Here is a 20,067-nt window from a genome sequence, read left to right as displayed (position 1 = left end):
CAGTGATTAGCTCTATTATTGCCCATGGTAAAATGTTGTTTAGCAGTGGTCTACATACAATTGTAGTTCAATTTGACTTGTCCTCTGCATTTGACCTGGTCGACCATGATATTCTGTTGTCGAAGCTGAGTGATATTGGGATAGATGAGAAGATTTTAAGTTGGTTTAGAGGGTTTTTGACCACTCATCATTACAGAGTGCAAAAAGAAGGTAACTTCTCTATGAGTTGGACTCCAGATTGTGGGGTTCCCCAGGGTTCTCCACTTTCTCCATCATTGTTCAGTGTGTTGCTCCAACCTCTGGATTTGGTGCTAGACAGGCTGAAGATTCCATTTATTGACTGTACCAATGATATTACTCTATATTTCTACCGGTAAAGGGGGATTGGAGCGACACATTGAAAGTACTGAGATCTTGTGTACAAGTTATAGAGGACTGGATTTCCAGTCATAGACTATAAGTTGAATCCAGAAAAAAGCTAAATTTCTCTGGTTGGGTTTGTTTGACTCTATTAAATTTCCTCTGCAGTTTTCTCTTGGAACAAATATTTTTTCATTTGATTTTTGCTCTTGAGTTTTAGGAGTGGATATAGATAGTTTATTAACATGTTCCCAACATGTAAAATCTCTGACTAAGAAATTGTTTAGATATTAAGGAAACTGAGAACAATCCGAAACTATTTTGACTGTGATAAATTCAAATTGCTAGTCCAAGCTTTGACCCTATCTAGATTAGATTACTGTAATATCATATATAATGGGTGCCCTAAAACTCTTGGAAAATGACTGTAACTCATTCAAAACACAACAGCATGTCTAATCTGTTTGGTTGGCAGGTTTACAGCAGGCATTCCTTTGCTGGTCAAGCTGCATTGGCTACCAGTTGAAGCCAGAATTAGGTTTAAACTGCATACAGTTGTGTTTAAAATTAACTATGGTGATGCTCCAATGTTTTTTTTTTTTTTTTTTTTTTAACCTTTATTAATCATTTAATGATTCACACAGCAATGTGATAATACAATTCACATTGAAATAACAAAAGAAATTCTTTACAAAAAGTGGTATGAGGAAACAATAAACACTTTTTTCCGTCCACAACTAAAGAAAAGTGATTCCAGGAAAAGGAAAGTGCTCCAATGTTTCTATCTGATCTTGTGCAGTTTTTACACAGCAGTTCAATTACTAACATGACAACCTGCAATCGTATGTTATTAAAGTTTCCAACAGTTCAAACAATTCGTTCATCAAGATTTAAGAAGACATTTTATTCTTCTCTTCATTATATAGTTGCGTCTTTGTCAAATTCTCTACCTTTGAAATGTGTGTGCTCAGGAATTATCAGTTATTTCCTAAAGTTCTTAAAACAACCTTGTTTCATGAATATTTGATATAACTAGGTATGTTTATCATATATGTTTCATAATTATGACTATGATGAGTGATATATGATATAATTCCTGAGGTTATGATTAAATATTCTTTAATTTGTAATCTGCAATAAACTATGTATAGATATGTGCAGACAATAAGCCTTGTATAACATAACATAACATAACATAACATGAAAGATGTTTTCATGTTCTGTGTATTTATCTTTTTTAGCCATTTGGTGTGTGTGTGTGGGGGGGGGGGGGGGGGGAGTCCAAGTGAAAAATGTAGACAAACCATTGGGTTATAGGTGGAGCCAGCATTCTGAGTAGACTGGTCACACAAATATCTCACGAGAGCAATGGGGCACCCTAGGGGGCACTGCAGTGGACTTCATATAAAAGCTCCCAGATACACACCTCACATTTAACCCCTTATACTGTATGCTGAGCCCTCCAAAACTCACTAAAAACCTACTGTACCCAACTGTATACCACTACAATAGACCTTATGGATAAAGGGGTCACCTATATGTGGATACAGTGGGATTTGGGGGAGTGTAAGGGGGCTCACACATTCCACCACAAGTGTAACAGGTAGAATGAGATATGGGCCTGTGCCCTCCTCTCGAGGACTTGCTTTCTGCTCTACTAGACCTGGCTATAACATCTGAAGCTGTCATAAAGGTTGGTAAGTAATTTTTTAAATCACATATTTGGGGAGTGGGAGGGGATCAGTGAGCACCGAGAGAGTAAGGGAGGGGGGTAATCCCTAATGACCGTGGTCATCTGGTCATTAGGGCACTTTTTTATGCCCTGCTTGTTCTAAAAAACGGTCTAGACCAAAACATTGAAAATTCAGCCCTAGACATTTTCATTTTGTTCCACTATGGCTGTAAAACGTCCAAGTGTTAGGAACTCCCTAAGCCCACCTCTGAAACACTCCCGACACACCCCTTTGTGATTTGAATGCACTGCAGATAACTTGAATAGATAAATGTCTGCAAAATTGGTTTTGAAAATACCAATTTGGATGTTTTGAGAAAATTTTTGCCTAAATGCTAATTTATTACACTTTTTGGACATTTTTCTTTTTCAAAAATGAACCCCTTAGAGGGACAATTATTAACATGCATTAAAGCAACAACTTATAATTTTTGCCACAGTGTATTGTTATACAGTGTCTCGTGCTCATGCCTTTTCAATAGCTGGGTCTTTGCTGGTGGAATAGACTTCTAGGTACTTTGAGATTATATGCAAATGTTTCCCAGTTTAAGGGGCTTTTAAGGCTCACTATTTCATGAAGGCATTTTTGGAATGATGGTAGTGGGTGTTAATCACTTCCATTTGGACTTTCTGAATTTTGTTATCTTTATTGTAAATTTTATGGTTTTGTTATATACAGTGCAATCCGCTTAAGTGCAAGGGTCTGGGACCAAAGAAATGCATGCAGTTAACCGAAGCGTGCACTTAACTGTTGTGACCCAAAGAAGCTTGACATCTGATAAACGTATTACAGTACTGTTTATTATTATACATACAGTATACAGTCTATTATAGTCCTCTGTACACTATTGGGTCTATGAGTTCCATAGACTACGTCTATCAGACAGTAAAAACTGTCATAGCACTGACATCCAGTGGCCTCCAGATAGGCCCACACGGTGTTGAGACTCTCCAGCGCTCTTGCAAAAGTGACAGGAGGAGGTTGTTGAATTTCATCAGCATGTGCCTCACTGCTCATTTCATCATCTGTTTCATCATCAGCCATTGTTGCCTGCGTGTAGGCACATATTTCGACATCAGTGCTGTCGTCAGCTGTTTGTAGATCTTAATCAACAGCTACGTAGCAATGAAACTCCTCTTGAGAAACACCGGCTGGGATGTCAATAACCTGTTCATTTGACGCGTTTGCAACAGCTGCATCTGTTTCGTCCCTCTCCATATCCTTAACAAAGCTTACCCGTTTCAATGGTTGCCTGTGTAACATGATTCCAGGCTTCTTTCTGCATATGTATGGAATCCAACAGTGATAGATTACGAGCCAGTTCAACAGCACGTTTATCCTTGCCAGTCTGATCATCCATAACGTTCATCAGACGACGTAGCACAAGAGCCCGATAATGTTGTTGGCTATTATGCCCTGATCCATAGGTTGGATCAGAGAGGTAGTGTTTGGTGGCAGGAAGACCACCTTGACGTTAGACAGCCTGACATCATCACTGTGTACAGCACAGTTATCACAAAGCAACAAAATCTGATGCTTTTGTGCCCGCATTCTAGTGTCTAGCTTCTTTAGCCACTGCTTCCACATTTTCCCAGTCATCCATGAATTTGCATTAGCCTCGTATGACACAGGAAGTCACTTAACATTCTTGAAAACAACGGGGCTGGTTGCTCTTTCCAATGACAAGGGGTTCCAACTTCTCACTCCCATCCATATTGCAGCAAAGGAGGATTGTCAGTCGGTCCTTCAACGTTTTACCTCCAGTAGTTTCGGCATGTTTGAATGCGAGTGTTCCATCAGGAATCGCTCGCCAGTAGAGACCGTTTTTGTCAGCATTGAAAATGTCACGAGGTGCAAACTCATTCAAGATGGTAGGAAAAACTGAAACAACCCAATTTTCAGCACCAAAGTCATCAGCGTCTTGTTTCTCACCATACTGTTTCTTGAATTTTATGTTGTTCCTCTCCTTCCATCTTTCCAACCATCATATGCATGAGATCTATTTTCATGCATTGTCCGTATCGTATGCAAATAGATATCATGGATAGTCATTGTGGAAATCCTAAAAACCTGACTAGGTTGCAGCCCTCAAGGACCAAGGTTGCCTGCCCCTGATATTTTACAAATGCAAGACTGAATATTTAAGTCTATTGAAAAATCAACATATCTCCATCCCCCTGACTAAGATAGAGGCCAACTGAATTTTGGGTTCAGTTTCAGATTTGGCACCGAAACCGATCTCTAATCCGGGTGTATTTTCAGTTAAAACCAAACTCTCAGGCCACCCCCCCCTCCTCCAGTGCAGACTCTGCCACTGCCCCACCCTCCCACAACACAAATATCCTCCCTGGCCCTACTTTTAAATTCCCTGTTGGTTTAAATCTAGCAGCCTTTTCCAGGAAAGAACAATCCCCAGTCGCTTTTGCCCCCACAGGTTCCTCAGCCAAAATGGCTGCCAGAACTGCCCATGGCAACCTCGTGAGACTGCCATAAAATCTCCTGGTTGCCAATTTGGGATTGGAACCAGCATAAACAAGAGCGACTGGAGACCCTCACAATACTCTCATATTTATGAAGGAGAGAAAAAGTCACATGAAGACAACTTCAATGGAATATGCAAAAGGGATTTACATATCTGGTGTACTTTGAGGATTATCCTCTCACTATAACAACTATCTTACGTGCTCCACACCCCACTTGTGAAGGCATGGCACATACTAGGGACACCCCCTGGCATGTACATGAATCCACATACCAGAACCGAAAAGCTATTCATTGTGCCCCAAGTTGGAAGACAATTATTTTGCAAAACAGTTGCCTGACATGCTATGCAAGGGGATATGGTGTCCCAGTACCTGGAGCCCTATGGCTGGCATGTGATATATACATTTTGCACATAGGCATGGAGAAATATGGGGTTAAATTATCCTTCAACTATTGGATAGTGACTTTTCTAATGACCAAATAATTGGTGGGATTCCATTTACTAAGATCTGCCATCCATCAGCTTCGTTTGCTAAATAGTTCCTACTCTCAGGCAGGTGTTGCAATAATGGCATAGCTTAACCTGGGGAGAGGGGGAAGGAGGAGGGCAATAATTAGTCCTTAGTGAACACCCTGGCTGGTGTTCAAGCATGAGAATTTAAATATGGCCCTTTACTCTAAGTTGAGAGAACTTGGCAGATGGGGCAAACCATATGGTCTTCTTTGTCTGCTCACCTACTCTGTTATTTTTGTCTATGTTTATGTGAAAGGCTTTAGTTTCCAGTGTTGTCAGTCTAGCAGCTTATATAAATTCTGTGTTCTCTTGAAAAGAAAATCAGATTGGAAGAGAAGGGCAACAGTAGAAGAATGGGGTAGATGATGGAAGATGTCACTTGCAGGGCAATTCTGTAACTAGGTGCAGGCAGTTATGTGCATCTTGCAAGGATAAGTGGTGCCTTAACTGGCACTTACAAGCCCAAGTACACTATACACTTTCTATAAGGTAGCATGCAAGTACTATAGGGGTCCTTTTACTAAGCTGCAGCAAAGGGGGCCTGCACTGGCTTCAGCGCTTGTACTCTGAGGCCCCCTTTACCGCAGTGGATAAAAGGTACTTCCTGTTTAGCAAGCAGTAAGCCCGCATTGGGCTTATCGCCGCTTAGTAAAAGACCCCCATGATGGGGTGCGTACAGAAGGGTAGAGCATGGGTGTGTCTCCAAGCCACACTCACAACTTACAGAATGTATGTGTTTCATGGTGCACTTACACCAGTTATTGACTTGGCATAAGTGTTTGAGCCTAAAGTTTAGTGTGCCAATATGGCTTTAAACTAGTATTCTATAATGGCTTAGGTGTGACCAGATGCTTTTATGGAATTGGCACTCAGAGCATACCATTGTGATACCTATAGTATATCGAGTCACCAAGTTATTGAATTGCCCCTTCAGTGTATATATCTCCTGAAGTGTGCTGTTTTAAAAGATATTGCTATGAGTAGATTTCCTCTTTGAAATTAATTGTGGTGGTATCAGATGGATCAAAGTCATCAGAAAAAATTAAAATAAGCCAGTCTTTCTTTTACCTCAACTTACCTGTTTTTTTTTTGTTTGTTTTTTTTAAGAGTATTGCAGAGTGGAGGAATGGCCTAGTGGTTAGAGCACCAGTCTTGCAATCCAGAGGTGGCCCATTCAAATCCCATTGCTGCGCCTTGTGATCTTGGGCAAGTCACTTAATCCTCCATTGTCTCAGGTACAAACAGATTGTGAGCCTTCCTGGGACAGAGAAATATCCAGTGTACTTGAATGTAACTCACCTTGAGCTACTACTGAAAAAGGTGTGAGCAAAATCTAAATAAATGAAAAAAACAGAACTGGCTTAAACTGTCCTGGTAAATATATCTCTGATAACAGATTTTTTTAAAAAAGAGTTACAATACTGAAACATTTGTTATCTCAAAATACAACACTGTGATATCTAGAAAATCATATTTATTTATTAGGATTTATTAACTGCCTTTATAAAGAGATTAATCAAAGATAATGTACAACAGGTACAGCTTGACGTTAACATTACAATTGTGCTAGGAGCATAACAATAGCAAAATGACCAAATATAAGAACAAATACAATCACTGAGGTAATCTTAGAGATAGGCAAATGGAAACGTATACATATTAAAACAGTACCTTAGAACAAACATAACAGAAATATGATAAATGTCAGCACATTGTGCATGATGCATCATAATAGGCAACATGGGAAAACATAGATATAACACAGATATAATGTCAGCACAATAAAAATAAGCAATGTATTAGAACAGTCTTACAACATATATATATGGCAAACACAATGTCAGCAAAATGCAAATGATATACCTTAATAGACATATATTAGAGCATTCAAATAACATAGATATAATACTCATATGAAACCTCTTAATAGGTAGTCTTCAGGACAAGTGCAGTTTTGACAAACGCAGTGCTATTTTAGATAGTTCATGGATGTGTGAATCTCAACATAGTAGTAAAAACATTCAGAAATGGAGCATATTTTACAAGACCTGGGCTGCACACGTATTTGTCATATGCCTCTGCTTTCCTTGAAAAGCATTGAAAACGAGGGGGAAATGTATAGGAGTTACATGTGGAAGTTAGCAAAATACTGCAACCGTACACGTGCAAATCCCGATGAATTGTAAAGGTGTGAAGACATATTGAAAGCAGATCCAATAGGAAAACACATGCATACCCAGCCCATATGAGGGTCATATTTGTGTATATCTATTGAAATTATTTAAGTACATAAGTACATAAGTAGTGCCATACTGGGAAAGACCAAAGGTCCATCTAGCCCAGCATCCTGTCACCGACAGTGGCCAATCCAGGTCAAGGGCACCTGGCACGCTCCCCAAACGTAAAAACATTCCAGACAAGTTATACCTAAAAATGAGGAATTTTTCCAGTCCATTTAATAGCGGTCTATGGACTTGTCCTTTAGGAATCTATCTAACCCCTTTTTAAACTCCGTCAAGCTAACCGCCCGTACCACGTTCTCCGGCAATGAATTCCAGAGTCTAATTACACGTTGGGTGAAGAAAAATTTTCTCCGATTCATTTTAAATTTACCACACTGTAGCTTCAACTCATGCCCTCTAGTCCTAGTATTTTTGGATAGCGTGAACAGTCGCTTCACATCCACCCGATCCATTCCACTCATTATTTTATACACTTCTATCATATCTCCCCTCAGCCGTCTCTTCTCCAAGCTGAAAAGCCCTAGCCTTCTCAGCCTCTCTTCATAGGAAAGTCGTCCCATCCCCACTATCATTTTCGTCGCCCTTCGCTGTACCTTTTCCAATTCTACTATATCTTTTTTGAGATACGGAGACCAGTACTGAACACAATACTCCAGGTGCGGTCGCACCATGGAGCGATACAACGGCATTATAACATCCGCACACCTGGACTCCATACCCTAGAGAAAGTAGAAAGTAACCTTTGTAAAGAACATTTTTGCAAGGGTCTTTCTGTGAGAAAGGAAGATAAAAGTGATATTTTGTTCAGTTACCTACCATTTAAACCATAGTGACTAATTTCTGTTCAAATGAATAAACGTTGTATGGTGAGTTGCTATTACTCAATAAGCATGAGGAGGTATAAGCAGATCAAACAATAAAGAAAGAATAAACTGATCTTAAATCACATAATCTAAAAAGGCACATATCATTGCCTTCATTGTATAATGATGGCAATAGACTACAAAAGAAAAATGTTTGTATTTTGAAATAAATGTATATTGTCCATTCATAAATATATGTATAATTTAAAATTTATATATATATATTCTGTATTCTTCATCTTTTTATGTTTGATAAAAAGGGATTCTATGTTTTTTCAAATAAAGCCATATTACCAGGCAAAACATAAGCTAATTTTTCAATTATAGTGTCCCATATCTGCTGTATTCATTCTTCCTGAGTTGGTACTGCTTGATGCTTCTAAAATTTTTCAATTATATAACAGCCCACTATTAACACAAATTGAATTAAAGTTGATAATTCCTTAGAAAACTGAAGTGAATCACTCCAGCCTAACACATTTCCATCTGAAGAGGGAAAGACATGTTTACATTATAAGAAATTATATTAAGAATCATTTCCCAAATTATTTGAATTTCACTGCAGTCCTATCACATATGGTTACAAGTTCCAATATTTGAACATCCTCAACAGCAGTCATGGAATTTACTTTGATTTAATTTATGTAGTATTAGAGAAGATAAATTCTCAACATAATTTTACTGAGTGCTTATTCTAGTAAGAAAAATTTAAACATTTAAATGTGTACTTCCAAATATGATGCCATGCAAAGCCATCTAATCATTTGTTGAAGATTTTGTGCCGAGCTACTATATATTTATATAATTTTTGTTGTTTTATGTTTTTCAAACAATAATTAGTGAGTATCTTACCTGCTGAGAAATTGCATTCAAACTTGGGAAAAGGAAGACTTGGGGTTAAATAGATAATTTCATTGGGCCCAATATTCAAAGTGATTTAAGCTGACAGGCACCTCTCCTGCCTGCTTAAATCACCAATAGCAGCCCAGCCACTGATATTCAGTGGCAATAAAGTGAGGAGTGCCCGTGAATATCACCTCTGATTGGCCCCAAAATTCTTCTACTTATCTTATGTGGGCCTCGGCTGAATATTGGGCTGGGACCCGCATAAAAAATTCTTTCCCCTTCCTGCCCCCTGACATCAGTAGCCCCCCCCCCCCCCCATGTGCAGCAGCACCCCCCCCCCCCCCAAGAAGAGTCCTCCTAGTCAGCATCCCTCTCCCATCCCTACCCCCTCCTGGTTAGGATAAAACCCCCCTTGGGGCCTACCTGACCTCCCTAGTGGTCCTGTGGGGCATCAGGGACAGAAGCAAACCCCACTTGCTCCTACCCCTAATGGCAGCTTTGTGAACATGGCTGCCAGTGACCCCTTGCTGTACTGCAGGCATTGTGACTATTCTGAGCAAAGCCGCTCAAAGGTGTGGTATAGTGCTTAGTACAGTGGGCTATGAACCAAGGGATACAGGTTCAAGTCCCACTTAAATATTTTATTTTAATAATTCTAAATGGAAAATGCCTATTGTACCTAAATATATGACACCTGCAAGCCTGAAAATGTATTAAAGTGATGTTCATTCAGGTGCAGTAGGTATTTTTCTGTTTCAGGTCCTGGGGTTTGAACCAGTGTTGCTTGGTTTATAATTCACTATACTAACCATTAGGCTACCCTCCCTATTGTGCAAAGATGTCTGTGTGGCCATAGTTTTGAAAATGATGACAGGCAGACTTTCATCTCCCTGTTTTTGTCATTCAAAAGTTGGCCATTTCACTTTGGAAAATGGTTATTCATTTTGGATGTTTTCAGATCAAAAACATCCATTTCACAGACTTAATCTAATAGGAACATTTTCCCTCTTTGACTATGAGGCTTATTTTCGAAAGAGAAAAACGCCCAAATTCCGACCTAAATCGGGAGATGGACGTCTTTCTCTTGTGGGTGCCCAAATCGGTATAATCGAAAGCCGATTTTGGGCGTTTCCAACTGCACTCCGTCGCGGGAACGCATAAAGTTGACGGGGGCGTGTCGGAGGCATGGTGAAGGCGGGACTGAGGCGTGGTTATCGGCTGAGCAGAGATGTGCATGCTTGGCCGATAATGGAAAAAAGAAGGGCGTTTTCAGAGAAAATTTAGGTCACTTTTGTTGGACCCGTTTTTTTCACGAACAGGTCCCAAAAAAGTGCCCTAAATGACCAGATGACCACCGGAGGGAACCGGGGATGACCTCCCCTGAATCCCCCAGTGGTCACTAACCCCCTCCCACCCAAAAAAAAAGAATGTTAAACACTTTTTTCCCAACTTGTAAGCCAGCCTCAAATGTCATCCCCAGCTCCATGACAGCAGTATGCAGGTCCCCGAAGTAATTTTAGTTTAGTTAGTGCTGTGCGGGACCCATGCAGAGAGGAAAAATCGGAAGTCAGCTAAATGAGCTGTGATTGGCTGACAGAAACTTGGAGAGACTTAATGGAAAGGAAAAGACGTCTAATGAGTGGTGCACTGGCTAAAGCACTGAGCTTGTAATCAGAAGGTTGCTGGTTCAATTCCCCTTTTTACTATCCTGGTAATTTAGACGTCCCTGACTGCACTTGCTTGTTTTTTTTTTTCTTCCGATTTTTCCTCTCTGCATGGGTCCCACGCAGCACCAACTAAAGTAAAATTGCTCTGGGACCTGCATACTACTGTCATGGAGCTAAGTATGATATTTGAGGCTGGCATAGAGGCATCTCAGGGGGACCAGTGCACTATGAATGCTGGCCCCTCCCACGACCAAATGCCTTGGATTTGGTTGTTTTTGAGCTGGGACGCTTCGGTTTCGATTATCGCTGAAAAACAAAAACGCCCAGCTCAAAAAACGCCCTAATCCAATGTATTTTCGAAAAAAAAGATGGACGTCCATTTTTTTCGAAAATACAGTCCGGCCCGCCCCTTCACAGACCCGTTCTCAGAGATGGATGTTTTTACAAATGGGCGTTCGCGTTCGATTATGCCCCTCTATGGCTGTGAGATGGACATTTTTTAGTCTCAGACATTTTTGAATCTCTAGAAAATGTCTAGGAAATGGCCATTTTTGAAATAAAAAGATATTTTTCAGGTTTGAAAATGGCTATGTTCATCACTTCATTTTGGACACTTTCAGTAAAATGTCCAAAGTCGGATTTAGACATTATATTGAAAATGCCCCTCTATGAGTCTACTAGATCTTCTGCGTTTTTTTTTTACGTGTCACCTTGCTTCTGGAATAGTCTTCCCCCTAACATTAGGGCAGAGCTTTCCCTGCCCAAATTCAAGACTTTACTAAAAACATACTTGCTTGTAATGTCTCCGGGGACCTTTTACTAAGGCATGTAGGCACCTACACGCATCCAGCATGCATCAAATTGGAACTACTGCCTGGTTACCACGTGCCCGGGGTGATAATTCCATTTTTGATGTGCATCCAAAAAATGTTTCTACCACATGATGCTTACCCAGTGGTAATCAGCAGTTATGCGCGCTGATGGTTAGTGCATGAGACTTTACCGCTAAGTCAATGAGTGGTGGTAAGGTCTCAGGCTGAAAATGGACACTCGCTGGTTTAAATGTTGCTGCATGTCCATTTTCAGCCACAAAAAAATGGCCTTTATTCCAGGTGCACTGAAAAATGGACCTGCACGTGTCTAAAACATGTACCTACACCAGCGCAGACCACTTTTGGTTAAATTTAAACCAGCCAAAAAAAACATCCAGATATTCAATGCTAGTCACTGGAAATAGCCAGGCATTGAATATCCAGGCTGACTTCCGACCACGGGAGTTAGCTGGGCTCCTTCCCATGGCCTGAATATTGGGCCCCAAGTATTTTAACATGTGAGAATCTTAGGTAAAGAATATACTGTATGTCAGATCAGACAGAAAGCTTCACTTTATTTCTTATTAGTCGCTATTATTCCCATACTGAGTTCAATGCGACTTACATCAAGAAATTAAGTACATCCAGTAAAAATTGAATATTTGATGAAGTCAAAACTGAAAAAAATAATCTAATACCATCGTCACTTACAAGACAAATAAAATAACAGACAGGATAAAATATTAAATTTCCCCTTATTTATTTTATTTATTTATTGGGATTTATTAACTGCCTTTTATGAAGAGATTCACCCATGGCGGTGTATAGTAGGTACAGTTTAACATAAAACTTACAATTTTGTTAACAGCATAACAATAGTAAAATAACCAAGAAAATCATAAATACAATAAATGAGGTAAATTGAACTACTGCGAAACAATATCAAAAAAATATGCATTTAGCAGCACTGGAATTCAAATACCAGAGATATAATACAATGTTAGAATAATACTAATGATACACCTAATAAGCATGCATTAGAACATTCAACTAACTTAGAATATTTTGCTAAAGGTTTTCTACAATATAGCTTTACCATATAGCTCAGGGACCAAGAGTAGATATATGAAAGGAACAAGATGCGCGGTACAGAGTCAGTTGGGATAATTTGGTGGTTATTGTCCCTAACATTTGATGGTTATTTTCTGTAAAACATATTTTCTGAATGGATTAGTCTTCAAGGATACGAAAAGCACCATAATACAGTATATATTGTATATAGATTAGTATATCATGTCACCATTTTGCTGATAGGTATAACAAAGTCATTGCACGTAACGTCTTAAATCTGATACCTTTAGGTGAGGGGAATAAGAAGTTCAAATGATTATCCACTAATCTATTTCTAAGTTTAGGTAGTAAAATCCATCCATTTAAATATCCTGGCATATTTCCATACAAAAACAAATAGATCATTGTGCAAAGTTTGAAAATCCCTCCTGTCTCTACTGTTGGATTATTTGTAGTAAATAATTAGCAGATTTTAGTACACACAGCTTCAGCTTTAGAAATGTTAATTTCTTTCTTCATCTCTCTCTCATTCACCCCTGAATAATTCACTGCTGAGTCACTTTAAAGTTGAAGTAACAAAACATCTGTTTACTCACAGTTTGCAGTTAGATTATAATCAGACAGGCTTATATATACATATTACTATACATTTGTCTTATCAGCTCCTTCCATGTGCTTAGATGGTAATGGATGCTCACACCACCATAGATCCTCTCAGGTTAGGAGAGATCATGAGCTCCATGTGCTCCATGTGCTTCATGTGCTGCATCTGCTGCATCTGCCCCCACAGGAAGTTGCATAGCAGTGTGACCTCTCTAAGTAATTCACATCAGAGGTCACAGAGTAATCACAGAGAAATAATAGGTGACAGGCAATGCATGTAAAATACAATTACATTCCAACATCTACCAGAAGCCAATACAGTGCAATATACAAAGCCCAATGCCTACACCTTCCCTTACTCTACAATCTCATATAACCACAATTCTGTTTCAGACACACTTGGTGATATTATCCATAAACCAGTTCTACAAGGAAGCAATATTTTGAGCTGTGTGCCCTGTTGCGTCCTTTAGTTTCTGACCTATGATACATGATTTCCATCCTTCCCGTTATTGCCTGGGGAGAGGATAAAATAAATCTTGTTGGAAGATGCACTTGCAGAAGCCCTGTGTGGAAGGTCAAGGGAAAATAACATCAGTCATAGAAATTATCATTAAATTAGATTGCTACTGGTGTTCACAGGAACTGGAATTCTTCTGGGACTGTACAGTGTCGTGTGTAGGACATTCGTCTTTGATGACTCTTTGATTTTCCAAGAATGATGTAGAAAAAAAAGGGCACAAATCTATTATTTTAAAAGATATTCATGAGAACAAAATATTATTATTAAATCTCCCCAGGGTGAGATGAGACAGTGCAGCTAATTGGCAATTATATCATGCCAGTGGTAACCCATTTTCATTCCCATCATATCTAAATATTCAACACCTGCAAATAGATTTTTTTTTTCAGAAGCAGTTTTCTTGATCTATACGCTTTCATGTTCACAGTGTGATTCTAAAACTTTTACAGCAGGATATAACTTTGTGTTGTGATTCTTAAACTGATAAAATAATTTCTCAAGACAGTTCTGCTATTGTATATCTCATCTACTTGAAAAAAAATATTTTTGCCTGTACCCAGATATAGTAAATGGAAACCAGAGCTATAGAAATGCTAAGTAGTAGTAGTAGTAGTACCATGGGGGGGACGGGACTGTTGGAATGTAATTGTATTTTACATGCATTGCCTGTCACCTATTATTTCTCTGTGATTACTCTGTGACCTCTGATGTGAATTACTTAGAGAGGTCACACAGCTATGCAACTTCCTGTGGGGGTCAGATGCAGCACATGCAGCACATGGAGCACATGGAGCTCATGATCTCTCCTAACCTGAGAGGATCTATGGTGGTGTGAGCATCCATTGCCATCTAAGCACATGGAAGGAGCTGATAATACAAATGTATAGTAATATGTATATATAAGCCTGTCTGATTATAATCTAACTACAAACTGTGAGTAAACAGATGTTTTGTTACTTCAACTTTAAAGTGACTCAGCAGTGAATTATTCTGGGGTGAATGAGAGAGAGATGAAGAAAGAAATTAACATTTCTAAAGCTGAAGCTGTGTGTACTAAAATCTGCTAATTATTTACTACAAATAATCCAACAAAAGGGTTATGGGCCCAGGGTCCAGGAATTGAAAAAGAAGAGAAATATTACCAGGCAAAAAAAAAAGGCCACATTTTTCTCTTAAGTTTTAAAGGAAAGATTCAGTCTGTCTCTCTCTCCCCCCACACAGCAGACAGAAGGCTAAGAAAATGGCTGAGGGAAGAAATTCACCATTGTTCTATTCTCTCAAGGTGCCTAGATTAACTGAGTTTAATTATCAGCAGTGGGAATTAAGATTCATATGTTTCCTTCGAGCAAAAAGATTAGATATATGCTTAGACCAAGACAGAACAGCTGAAAATATGGCTGAATGGGACAATGCAAACTATTATGTGAAGTGCATGCTTTTGGAAGCTCTCTCAGAGAAACAAGCCATATTAGTGGAGGGAAAAGATACACCAAAGGACATTTTATATAAACTGAGAACTATGTATGCAACTACATATGCAAAGCAGCAACCAATTTGGTTGGCAGAGTTGAATGAAACCAAATTAAGGGATAAAAGTAAATGTAATGATCACATTATGCATCTTATGTCTTCATTTCAAAAGTTAGAACTTTCTGGAATTCCCATGTGTGATGCATTGAAAAGAGCATTTCTTTTTACCTCACTATCAAAGAAGTTTGATGTTTTTAGGTCTGTAAATGAGGCCATTGAAGGGCAATCTTTTGAACAGGCAACATCAAAACTAAGGCAGGAATGCATAATAAATGATTCTGAGGAGATGTGTTCTCAAAGCAAGTCAGAGAGAAATGAAACAAATTTCTTGGCAAAGAACAGAGGAAGGCGGAGCTATGGGAAAACTCCACCCAAGGGCAAGCTGATTTGCTACTCATGTGGAAAGGAGGGACATGTATCTAAATGGTGTAAGGAAACACAAAACACTCCCTCTAGCTCACCTAAGCCAATGGAACTAAAGAATTTTCAAACCAGGAAATGTATGAAGGACAAAGATAAACACAAGGGTTTTCTAATGGCAGAAAAATCTTTGACTATGGTAAATAATAATTCAAATGAAAGTACTTGGATTTTGGATTCAGGGAGCACATGCCATTTAACCAATTGTAAGGATTTCTTTCAGGAAATGTGTCCAGAGGAAGGTATTCTTAAAACTGCAAACGCAGGGACTGCTAAGATCCAAGCAAAAGGTATTGGATTCTTAAAATGCAAAGTGTCTAATGAAGTTAAAGAAATTCCTGTAAGTGATGTCTTGTATATTCCCCAAGCAGTTTGCAATATGCTTAGTGTATCTACATTAGATAAGAAGGGATTTGTGATTCATTTTGAAAACAGTAAGTGCACAATCTCTAAAAATGATGAAGTGTATGCTGAAGCTTTTATGCATAATGATGTTTATAAGCTGAACATTTCAGGTGAAGCCTCACATATGGCGCAAGTAAGGAAGAATGATGGTAAATGTAGTCTGGAAATCTGGCACCGCCGCCTGGGACATCGTGATTCTAAGGTGATCCAGGATCTTTACAGTAAGCAACTGGCCACCGGCATTCAGATAAGTGCAGATGCTGGTAAAATGGAGAAATGCATAGACTGTGTTACTCAAAAAGGTGTGAGACCCTCATTTCCTGCATACACAGGAAATAGGAGTAATAAAGTGCTGGACTTAATACACAGTGACTTATGTGGACCGTTTAATATCCCATCATTGGGAAATAACAGATTTGTGCTGATATTCTTGGATGATTTCTCTAGATACTGTGTGGCCTATTTGCTGAAAGAAAAAAGTCAAGTCACAGACATGCTGAAGAAATACGTAGCCATGGTGAGCAATAAATTTGAAAGAAAACCAAAGGTTCTTCAGACCGACAATGGTGGTGAGTTCACTTCACAAAGCATGCGCACATTTCTAGAACAAGAAGGCATTCAGCATATCACAACAGTAGCTTATACACCAGAGCAAAATTCTGTTGCAGAGAGAAAATTTAGGTCAATTGTGGAAATGACCAGATGTATGCTGTCAGATAGCAATCTCCCTAAAAGACTATGGGGGGAAGCCATTCTCACAGCAGTGTACCTACAAAACAGAATGCCAACTAAAGGCGCTGAGCGCACACCACATGAGACATGGCATGGTAGGAAGCCAAACCTGTCACACATAAGAACATTTGGAAGTACAGCATATGCTCATGTACCAAAGCAAAGAAGGCATAAGCTGGATTCCACAACAGAAAGGGGCATTTTAGTTGGCTATGCTCCAGGACACAAAGGATATAGAATTTTGAATCTGAAAACTGGCATTGTTGGCATAAGACATGTTACATATTTTGATGAAAACAAGAGGGTTGATAAAGGCTGGATTATCCCAGATGAGCCTTATCATCCAGAATATGAAAATAGAACCATAATAGACATGCCAGTGTATATAAATGCCAAACCAAGGCAGATGTCTGAAAGCAACTCACCTGTATCTAACGAGGAACAGGCAGAGGAAGCAGACACAGAAAGGATCATTGAAGAAGACAGTACAGTTGGAGAAGGGGAATCAATTGGAGAAGGACTCTCAGATTTTGAGGATGCGGAAAGGTCAGACCAACCTGTTGTCAGACGCTCATCCAGGGAAAACAAAGGTGTTCCACCCCCAAGACTGTCTTACCTAACAAAGTCAGCAGAAGCTCAAGAGCCCTTAACATGGGATGAGATTGAGAAAATGCCAGCAGAAGAAGCTGCTGAATGGCGTAAAGCTGCACAAGAAGAAATTGATGCATTGGATAAAAATAATACTTGGATTCTTACAAAATTACCTCCTGGCAAGAAAGCTATAGGATGCAAATGGGTATTCAAGTTAAAGAGGAATGCACAAGGAAAAGTGGAAAGGTATAAAGCCAGATTAGTGGCAAAGGGATATCTTCAAAAATATGGAGAAGATTTTGATGAAGTGTTTGCACCTGTAGTGAAACACACGACAATCAGAACACTTCTGAGCATTGCAGTCTCAAAAGGCATGCAAGTCAAACACATTGATGTGAAAACAGCGTTTCTTCACGGAGATATAACTGAAGACTTGTACATGGAACAACCAACAGGTTTCATAAATACAAAACAAAGACAGCTAGTGTGTAAATTAAACAAAGGTCTTTATGGATTAAAGCAAAGTGCAAAATGTTGGAATGAAAAATTGCATGAAATATTGACAAATTTGGGATTTAAGCAAGGTGAAGCAGATAAATGCTTGTACACTAGGTGCACAAATGGACAATATGCATACATTTTAGCTTTTGTTGATGATCTGCTCATTGCAAGCAAAAGTGAGCAAGAGTACAAGGACATTGTAAAGTGTTTAAACCACAATGTTGAGATAAAAGAACTGGGTAATGTGTCATACTATCTTGGTATAGAAATTGAGAAACAAAATGATGGTTCTTATCTTCTAAGCCAGAAGCAGAAAATAAATGAGCTTATTGAAAGTTTAGGTATGCAAGATGCCCAAGTTGTAAGCACTCCCATGATCACTGATTTTCTGAAGGATGAAACAGTAAGAGAACCTTTACCAGATAACATCCAATATAGATCAGCCATAGGTAAGCTTTTATATCTAGCTACCACATACAGGGCTGATATAGCAAATGCAGTAGGAATTTTGAGCAGAAGGGTCAGCTCACCTACCAAATCAGATTGGACTGCAGTTAAAAGGATGGTAAGGTATTTAAAGGGTACCATTGATTGTAAATTAAAGATTTCAGCCAATAGTAATCCAAAACTAATATGTTACTGTGATTCAGATTGGGCAGGGGATCATTCTGATTATAAATCCACAAGTGGATATGTGTTTATGTATGGAAATGTACAAATTTCATGGGCCAGTCATAAACAAAGTATTGTGAGTTTGTCTTCTACAGAAGCTGAATACGTGGCCGTATCGGAAGCGTGCAGAGAACTGATGTGGATTGAAAAACTTTTGCTGGATTTCGGAATAGCTGAAAAGAGACCAATCCAGATAATGGAAGATAATCAGAGCTGCATCCGACTGTCACAGAATGACAAGGTTCAGTCACGCACCAAGCACATCGCAACGAAATACCACAACGTGCGAGAGTTGGCGAAAGAAGGGGTCATCAGTCTACACTATTGTTACACCAGTGAGATGACAGCTGACATCATGACCAAACCGTTACCCAGAGAACATTTTGTGAATCTGCGTATAAAGCTTGGACTTTGTATGAATAAATAATTGCATGACAGTTATGCATGAGAAGGGGTTTGTTGGAATGTAATTGTATTTTACATGCATTGCCTGTCACCTATTATTTCTCTGTGATTACTCTGTGACCTCTGATGTGAATTACTTAGAGAGGTCACACAGCTATGCAACTTCCTGTGGGGGTCAGATGCAGCACATGCAGCACATGGAGCACATGGAGCTCATGATCTCTCCTAACCTGAGAGGATCTATGGTGGTGTGAGCATCCATTGCCATCTAAGCACATGGAAGGAGCTGATAATACAAATGTATAGTAATATGTATATATAAGCCTGTCTGATTATAATCTAACTACAAACTGTGAGTAAACAGATGTTTGTTACTTCAACTTTAAAGTGACTCAGCAGTGAATTATTCTGGGGTGAATGAGAGAGAGATGAAGAAAGAAATTAACATTTCTAAAGCTGAAGCTGTGTGTACTAAAATCTGCTAATTATTTACTACAAATAATCCAACAGGGACAGGGGAGAGGGCACCACAATCAAAGAAAGAACAAAATCAAATGAAATGTTTTAATTAAAAGTATAATTAGTTTATTAAACATAAATATACAAAATTATTTCTCTGTGGCACCCTCCCTGCATTGCTCCTCAGAAGGCTTGCCACATCTCTCCTGGCCTGGCTGCACCCCGTGTCTTCCCCATCCAACTGCATGGACTCATCTGCAAGTAAGCAAACAGCACATCATATATACCTTATTGCTATAGCTATCTGCACACAAAGGCTGCACATTTGCTATCTTACAGACTCTCTTTTCTTGTGCTACAGAATAGCCAGAGTGTATGAATTAGGAAGCATGAAGTACATAATGTCATGGCTCATCTACCTGTGGGCTAATATCTTCAATGTGAAGAATCCTTATGCAGTTTCACATCACGTCAGGCTACAAGTCGGGTACACTGGTTATTAGGTTATCTCTCACCCTGTTTCCTGCAATATCCCCGTCCTTCTTCTCCCTTATTCCTTAATTGCAAGTTTGACTCTTGTGTGATTGAGTTTTCTGCATCTATCCTATTAATTACTGTAGTTTGCTTTCTATT

This window comes from Microcaecilia unicolor, chromosome 2, assembly GCF_901765095.1.
Source record: "Microcaecilia unicolor chromosome 2, aMicUni1.1, whole genome shotgun sequence".
Classification (NCBI taxonomy): domain Eukaryota; kingdom Metazoa; phylum Chordata; class Amphibia; order Gymnophiona; family Siphonopidae; genus Microcaecilia; species Microcaecilia unicolor.
This window is presented reverse-complemented; position numbering follows the sequence as displayed.